This window comes from Equus przewalskii, chromosome 4 (genome assembly GCF_037783145.1).
Source record: "Equus przewalskii isolate Varuska chromosome 4, EquPr2, whole genome shotgun sequence".
NCBI lineage: Eukaryota > Metazoa > Chordata > Mammalia > Perissodactyla > Equidae > Equus > Equus przewalskii.
In genome coordinates, this window is record NC_091834.1 from 49,330,927 (window position 1) to 49,338,500 (window position 7,574).

Genomic DNA, 7,574 nt, shown 5'->3' on the forward strand with positions numbered 1-7,574 from the left:
CAGCCTGCATCAGGATCACCCAAAAGGCTTAAAATTGATTGGGACTGCACCTCCCCGCCTCCTGGCCTCACCTCCTGAGTTTCTGACTCAGTAGATCTAGGGACAAGTTCTCAGTAATAACTGATCTTCCTGGTGTCAGGACTACACTGAGAAAGAACCACTGGGCCAAGTGGTTACTAAGATCCATTTCTGTGCTGACTTCTGCAAATGATTATGTCTTCAGTAAAGGAGGTGGGTTGTATTTCACTCATCTCTCTATCTTTGATTGCCATCTAGCACAATGCATAGCTTGGTAGGAAGTTGGCATTTGGTAAATATTTGAATGAATCAATGAGCGAATGTGCATTAAGAATTCCGTTTTAAAGAGTTGATCATAAATTCATCCTAATGTGTTCCTATACCTTCTTTAAAAAGAACAGTGTTGGAACCACAGCCTGACTTCTACTTAGTAACAATTAGGATTGATACACTAAATAGAAATGCATCATTATTGATTGTGTCATTCTCTGGAACATAGCCAACAAAATGTGGACTCATAATTTATAAAATGATTCTGACACTATCCCTTATTTGCTTCCAAAAGAAGCAATAATACGTTCTTGTGAGGCTTGTCTAGCCAGGCTCTATAACAGTGCATTGTGGGTATTGACAACCTGTTGTTGACCAATTGTGAGCCCCTCAGCCTATCCCCTCCATCCTAGAACAGATCCAAAACGGTAAAATATCTACCTTTCTCAAACTCTAGTGTGCATCAGAATCACCTGAGGGCTTGTTAATTATGAATTGTTAGCCGCAGAGTTTCAGACTCAGTGCACCTGGGGTGGGGCCTGAAGATCTGCATTTCTAACAAGTTCCAAGGTCACGCTCCTGCTGCTAGTCCAGTGACCTCACATTGAGAACCACTGGGCTAGATAGTTTCTAATCCCTTAGTAACAGGCATGTTGAAGCAACCCAGCCCCACAGAATGGGACCTTGATCTAGACAACCTCAAAAGCACTGGAATTTCTAAAATTTCTTACCTAGCTTTCTCAAACTCCTGTCTCCTCTGAAATCCTAAAGTAGTCTTAAGAAGTACAAGGGTTTGAAACATCTCAATTCAGACAGTCTAGAATTCTTACAATAGAAAAAAATCCTTTGAGTAAACCCTGGAAACTCTCTTAGCATTCTCCTTTCCCTTGAACAGGAAAACCCAATGGTTTTCTAAGTGTAGACCCCAGACCAGCAGCATCAGCATCACTGGGAGCTAGCTAGAAATGGAAATTGTCAAAATCCACTCCAGACATGCTAAATCAGAAGCTCTGGGGGTAGACCCAGGAATCTATTGTAACAAGCCCTCCTGGTGATTCTGATGCACACTTAGGTTTAAGAACCACTGGCCTGACCTAAACTTCAAGTGTTAGACCATCTTGGAACACATTCCTAAAAGACATGAGGATTGGAGGACAATTAGAGTACAGGCAGGACCAGGCTTTGGCACAAGGTAAGGGGTTAGTGAGACGGTAGATTTCATGTTTTTGAAGGCTGATCAGAGACTGGCAAACATCTCCAGAGACTATAGCTATATGACTCAGATCAAGCTATGGGAATAGCTGGTGGCTAGTATGAACTCATTCCTAAGTGCGTGTGAACACCTGAAAAGTAATAGTTCTTCTAAAAACTAGTTTTTCTCAACTTTTTATCTTCTTTTTTTTTTTTTTTGAGGAAGATTAGCCCTGAGCTAACTGCTGCCAATTCTCCTCTTTTTGCTAAGGAAGACTGGCCCTGAGCTAACATCTGTGCCCATCTTCCTCTACTTTATACGTGGGACACCTACCACAGTACGGCTTGCCAAGCAGTGCCATGTCCGCACCAGGGATCCAAACCAGCCAACCCGGCTGCCAAAGAGGATGTGTGCACTTAACCGCTGCTGTGCACTTAACCGCTGCACCACTGGGCCAGCCCCATTTATCTTCTTATTGAACAATGAAATGAAAAGGGATTCCCAGTGTTTTTTTTCTTCTTTCTAGTATGCTTATCAACAAGCAGGTTTCGTAGTAACAAACAGCAATTTTTCTAAATACAATGGAATCTGGAAGATGAGTATTTTCAACATATCTCAGAATAGACTTCTGGATAATAGAGAGGAACATAGGGGGAACAGAGAAATCAAAGATGAATTTTATGTATATATGCACATGGGAATCTAGATAGGAGGATTACATATAGGCTAACTAGCTTGCAACAAAAGATTTTAAAATTCTGATGCCACATTAATGTTGTGGACAAAGCACATGAAATATCTGATCATTCATCTTTTGTTGGTCAAACCATAAACCTTTTCCACGGATTTTGGTTAAGCTGTTTACTTTGCCCGTACGGCCTCTATCCTTTCGTTCACAACAAAGCATATTTCACAGTGGAGCCAATGAAAAAGACAAGATGTGTACGCCACAGCCAATAATAGAGGCCGACGGAAGTGACGTCAGCGGAAGTACAAGGGAAGGTCAGCGAACACCGAACGCTAGCAGTTTTCTTGTGCTTGTGAGAAAAGTCGGAGGCAAAGATGGAGCAAAAAGTTTTAAACAAATGCTGCCCACCCGCTTTGACCCGTCAAAGATCCCCGTGCTCAAGCTGCCCTAAGACCGGGAGTACGCGTGCATTGACGGCCCCCCTTCAACCTGAGGTGCAAGACATGCAAGACAAACCTCCTGGGGCAACAAGTTCAGCGCGCAGAGACGCTGCAGAGCGCGGCGGCCGGGCCTGCGCAGTTTCCGCTTCTGCGCCAAGTGCGCGCTGCCTGGCAGAGAGCACCTTCAGGACAGAGCCTGAAAACACAAACCACACCAGGGAGCGGAGTCACGCCGATTTTCCAGGCCGAGGAGCTCCTGGAGGCCGAGGAGAAGAGGGTGCAGAGGGAGCAGGAGGACGAGGAGCTGAACAACCCCATGAAGGAGCTGGAGAACCGAACTGAGGACTCCAAGCTGGAGACAGTTCTGAAGAACCTGCGGGACCTCAAGGGCAGTGGCAGACCCATGTGGACTTGGAGGCCGTGTTGAGGCAGGAGCAGGAGCAGAAGGAGGACGAAGTTAGTGGCGGCCTAGAGGGAAGAAGCTAGGAAACAAAGACTGCTGGAGACTCCAATTCGGAGGAGGAGGATGCTGCTCCCACCCCGGTCAGCCCTCCTGCCCAATCCCATCTCCATCCTGGAGGAGGCCCCAAAGGCTAAGAGGAAAGTGGAGAAATGGGAGAGGAGCGTGGGCACCCTTGGCAGCAGGCCCCAGCTATTGGACTTGGTCGTGGTGAAGAAAACGTACCTGGATCGCAGCACCCGCCCTGGGCACCGTGAAGAACGGGAAGCTGCTGACCCTGGACCCCAGACGCCCCGCACCTCCTCCCTGAGTCAGCTGGGCACATATTCGGACAGCGAGGACAGCAGTGGCAGCAACTGTCTGGGGCCACCGCCCAGGCCCTTCCCTGGGGCAAGGGTCACACGTCTAGCTCCAGCCAGTGGGGGCAGGAGGCCTTGGCACCAACCACAGCCACGACTGGACAAGCATGAATGCCCTCCAACCAGTGGGGCCAGCAAGGGCTTCAGCCTAGGGACTGGGTTTCTCTCCTGTCACCCCACCCAGTTAGTCCTCTGGGATCTCAGGGTCCCCAACTCACTCTGGCCCCTACCTGGCACCTAGTTCAGGGCTGCAACATCCCTGGAGCAGCGCTGAGCTTCTGGCAGGCATTTGAAGTCCTGTCTTGAACAGTCCTTGAGATGTCAGCCATGTTTTGGGCGGATGGGTGAGCCCATCCACCCCTGGTTGGCTCCATCTCTTCCTGCCACAAAACTGTCCAGAGCCAATAAAAGGATGCTGCTGGGGAAAAAAAACATTTCACATCATAGCATGTGAGTACTGAACAACTTCTGAAATATATGAATTATGACAATGGCCCATGGACTATTTACAAGTACAGTTTAAAATTTCCGGATATTTGATTTTTTCTAACGTTGTTATTGCTTTCTAGTTTAATTTCACAATGGTTAGAGAAATATGCAGTATGATTTTAAAGCTTTTAAATTTATTGAGACTTGTTTTATAGCCCAGCATATGGTCTATCTTGATGAATATCCCATGTGCACTGGAAAATAACGTGGACTCTGCAGTTGTTGGGCAGAGTGTTCTATAAATATCACTGATGGTGGTGTTCAGAGCGTCTGCCTTTAATGACTTCTTTGCCCAGTAGTTGTATCAACTGCTGAGAAAGGGGTATTAAAATCAACCCTGATTGTAAAGTGTACATTTCTCTGTTTAATTTGACCAGTTTTGCTTCATGTATCTAGAAGCTCTGTTATTAAATACCTAAACCTATGATCGTTATATCTTTCTCATGAATTGGCCAATTTTTCATTATGAAATTGATATCGATCCTGATGTGAGTTTGGTTACCTGTTGCACAGCAAGCCAATCTCTGCCACCAGGTGCAGTGGAAGAAAGTAGGACTTTATTATTGCAAGTGCTGAGCAAGGAGAATGGGTAACTAATGCTGAAATCCCAAACTCCTGGAAAAGCTACAAGCAAGGGTTTTTACTTGGGGTTTTAGGTGGGGGGGTGGGGGGGAACATATAGCGTTGCTAGTGGGCATTTTCCCGCCAGCCTGTGTTTGGCCTTGATTGGCTGCTTGCAGGGAGAGGGGAGTGGTAAGACAGGATGATTGCAGGTGGGCGTCCTTGGCTGTCTTGCCTTCATAATGGATGGTGGTTTCTGTTGTCAGGGAGCCGAGGAGTTGAGGTCTGGGAAGCCTCAGTTTTCTGATATCCTCTAGACACCAGTTTTCCTGGGGCAGACTTCAAGGACGCATGATTAGCTAAAACTTTAATGTGAGCCCAATGCCAGGCTACCTGGACTTGAACAATTTGTAACTTCTATTTGGTTGTAAAGCTTGGGGAGTCAAAGGTTAAAGAGACAGATACTTACATATGAGTGTAGCTAAAGAAGCAGGGAGCCGAATGTTTTTGGTTTTAACCCCATATATGCTGGGTTCAATGTAGGTGAACCGATGTCAGGGCTGCTGTTAACTAAGAGCTGATAACAAAATGTCCCTCTTTGCTTCTAGTAATAATCTTTGTCTTGAAATCTACTTTACCTGATAGTACAACCAACCCACCCTTTTTAGTGTTGAAGAGAAAAACCACAGGCCCCAAATGGCATCCCTTGTGCTAATGTATGTATATATGTATTTATTTATTTGTTTACATATGCTTTTTTAAAGGGGTGGGGGAGAGGTGCACTTACCCAGTGCTCTCTCTTCCTCTGTGTTGACTCCTCCCATTGTTTGCCTCCCCACCAGTATCTGCTTGATTTTTTGTTACTCTCCACTGCCTTCAAGTAATTGTTTTCCTATTTTGTTTAGAGTTTATAGTTGTTATCCATGGGGAGTTTGGTCTTATAGAAACTACTTAGCATTACCAGAAGCAGGACCTTGAATAGTGAATTCTTCTAGGAATCTTACTGACCAGCCCACCATTCCAGCTTGCAGCTATAGCCACACAATTTCCACACCTATCCTTGTTCTCTTAGGTGTTTATTAGATGTAACCTTTTTTTAAATTTTTTATTTATTTTTACTTTTTTACTTTTTATTGAGATTATGATAGTTTACAACCTTGTGAAATTCCAGTTGTACATTATTGTTTGTCAGTCATATTATAGGTGCACCACTTCACCCTTTGTGCCCACTGCCTACCTCCCCTTTCCCTGATAACCACTCATCTGTTCTCTTTGTCCACGTGTTTAACTTCCACATATGAGTGGAGTCATGCAGAGATTGTCTTTCTCTCTCCGGCTTATTTCACTTAACATATAATACCCTCAAGGTCAGATGTAAGCTTTTTTGATTCTGCTACATTTGTCTCGTTAAAAATTCTGAAAAATAAAATCTGTAGCTTTCACGTCTAGAGAGTTAACTTGAGGAACAGTTTATCACATTATTGTTAATGGCTTAAAGTGGGGTTCAGTTTGCCCAAAGTCAAGAGAGATCCAGGAGATAAAACAGGAGAGTCTGTGTCTGTTGTGAACTTGGCATCTGACTCCACCATAATCAATAATTCACGTTCTACACCACGCCAAGATCCTGGTCAAAGATATGTATGAAAGTCAGTTAACTCGTGTTCAACTTGGTTGCTCCCAGCTCCAAAGAGAGGGTTCTGGTTCCAGAAATCCTCCTTAGCCTGAGGGTACCATTTCTGTCAGGTATTAGTTACCTTGGCAGAAGCAAGAAAAACCCGATATTTTTTAAAAATCATTGTAAGTGTAAGTTCACCTCTATTAAAACTTAATCAGGAAGGCAGCTATGCTCATCACTATCAAAAAAAAAAAAAAAGGAGGGGGCACTGGCCCTGTGGGCCAAGTGGTTAAAGTTCTATGTGTTCCACTTCTGTGGCCTGGGTTTGCGGGTTCGGATCCCGGGTGTGGACCTGCTCCACTTATCAGCCATGCTGTAGAGGCATCCTACGTAGAAAGTAGAGGAAGATTAGCACAGATGTTAGCTCAGGGCAAAATTTCCTCAAGCAAAAAAAGAGGAGGATTGGCAACGGACGTTAGCTCAGGGCGAATTTTCCTCACGAAAAAGAAAAAAAAGGAATCAGGGACTGGGAATGTATGGTGCTGTGGGGAAGAGAGAATTTCTTTAGGTCATAATTTATGTCACAAAATGAGTAATCACACAGGAAATGAGCATCAGTATCACACCACGGGAGAAGGGGCCAGTTATCAGGGCTCTCATTGTTTTGTGTCCTTATAGGCACCTTTCAAAACTTTTATACCTTGTTATGTTCTAGTTGATGGGAAAAACACAAAATTACAAATATTGGCATATTTCCTGGTAATTTTAGTATCACCTCTACTGGCAGCTTGTTCAAAGCACTCAAAGATAATGATGATAAACCACTTTAGAAATAGATTGTGGGTTTCATTACATTCCAGAACTTAGTGATTTAGTGTTTTTTATTATAGTATGATATCAAGATATAAGGATGCTAAAATCTGTATTAGTCAGAGTCCTACCAGAGAAATAGAAACAGTAGGAGATATATGTATACACCACACATACATAAATATACACACATATATACACACACACATTTATACACACCCATATGCACACATGGGGATGTATATACTATTTTGCATGGAAACAAATAATGTGGAATAACAAAATTGTTTTATTTAATCCCATTTTAAAGTGCTGCAAATATTATGAATTCAGTTTCTCTTTAGATCAAAGTAATACCCCCCAAACTGTCAAGGAAAATCTCTAAAATGGATATTATAACCTTTTCATTCTTATAATAGTTTTGGAGGACTATGTTTGTTTATGTTCAAAGCCCGAAGTAACATAGTTTTGGGGACAAATGCATCAGATCGGGATTCCAGAGACTGTGGTCTCCAAAAAAGAAATTTTTTTTTTAGTTAAAGAAAAAGAGAGAGCCAGCCCTGATGGCCTAGTGGTTAAAGTTTGGTGCACACCGCTTTGATGGCCTGGTTCACTTCCTTGTCACGGAACCACACCACCCATCTGTCAGTTGCCATGCTGTGGCAGCAGCTC

At 43.8% G+C, this 7,574-nt stretch overlaps 1 pseudogene; it reads left to right on the top strand.

Moving 5' to 3' along the window:
* Positions 1–1,706: 1,706 nt before the first annotated feature.
* LOC103550958 (splicing factor YJU2 pseudogene) lies at positions 1,707–4,348 on the top strand (annotated as a pseudogene).
* The last annotated feature ends 3,226 nt before the right edge of the window (positions 4,349–7,574 follow it).